Consider the following 1,510-nt stretch of genomic DNA (forward strand, 5'->3'; position numbering starts at 1 on the left):
AGTAAATAATAACGGTAAACAATTTCAGTAAAGAGAAAAGTGATTAAGCTCTGAGGTCTTATCCTCTACTACTTTTACTTCACGTACAAACAGTTAAAACAGACTATTTGTTACCATGGAACGATCACAATATATTTTCTAAAAGGCAATAGTACTCTGGTATCCCAATTAAATAAAATTTTGTGTATGTTTGCTTGTGTTAATAGTGATTATTTCTGGTATTCCAGATTTTTGCATTCTTTTTCATGTGTCACATTTACAGAGTCTTGTCATTCAAACAGTGGGGCTCCTAACCATCATAAATGTCTGATTAGTTAAAAAAAGACATCTTTTCCAATCTTCATTTTCCATTTGTTTCTTCTATGAACTAATAGTGTGCCTCACCCATTTTTCTCATCTTTTTCTTATTGATTTCTAAGAGCTAAAAGGCAATATCCTGGAAATCAACAAGAAACATAAACCTCAAATTAAATATTTAAGTGCCTACTGTGCACAGCCAGTAGACTGACAGTTACACAGGTTTTAAAGTAATAGAATCAGCATAGTAATTCAGAACTGCATCAAACAGCCCAGTACAGTGATTAAGAATTTGATTTAGGAAATATCTGACTTTCCCGCTCACAAGCTGTGTGATTTTGGGCAAGTGACTAAACATTCTTAAGCCTATTTTCTCATCTGTATTATTGGGACAACAGTATCACCTAAACCTCATAACCCTAAGGTAGGAGATGGGCAAGATGATCCTATGTGGAAAGTACTTAGTATGGTGCCTGTCATGTGGCTGTGTAGAAAACATTACAGCTGCTATTAGCTATTATTACTGACCAGGGGACATCTGTTTGAGTATCACTCAGTTTACATTAGTGCATCCGATGATGTGCTTTTGGTTTGTGTACAAATTCAGTCTTCCAGAAACTGGAGGAGAAATTAGAAAAACTGGTACTTTGTACCTAATCTTCACCAGGAAAGCATGACTGGTGACATGCAAGTAGGAGGAAGCTTTAAAGGAAGCAGCCATATTGTCTGGAGATCAAAAAAGAAAAGGAAGGGGAATGCTGCCCATATTGGATAGTCAGATTTCAAGATTTTCAAAGGAAAATTAGGATCAATTCCAAGATCAGGAACTGTAAAGAAGCTTGAAAAAGCTTGGAGGCTCTCAAAAGTATAATGCTGACTGCATAACTGCAAAACACACTGATGAGGGGAAGAAAAGGGGAAAGCATCTAAAAAATCTGATGTGCTGCACAGAGAGCTTTCTGGAATTCAGATGTTAAAAAAACATTTACAACAGATGGTAAAAAAAAAAAAAAACAAAAACAGGCATATAAACCAAGTATTATGAAGAATGAAATGGAGCTGCAAGAATATTGTGAACAAAGCTAAAGCCTAAGGATGAATTGTGACTTTACAAAGTGCCAGATAGTGAATAAATGGCATTTTAGAGGCTAAAGTTAAAAAAAAAAGTAGAGGAAAAAATGAATTCCCCCCTGGGTGACATGGTTAATGTAAT

Source organism: Bison bison, unplaced genomic scaffold (assembly GCF_000754665.1).
Source record: "Bison bison bison isolate TAMUID 2011002044 unplaced genomic scaffold, Bison_UMD1.0 scf7180017849233, whole genome shotgun sequence".
Lineage (NCBI taxonomy): Eukaryota > Metazoa > Chordata > Mammalia > Artiodactyla > Bovidae > Bison > Bison bison.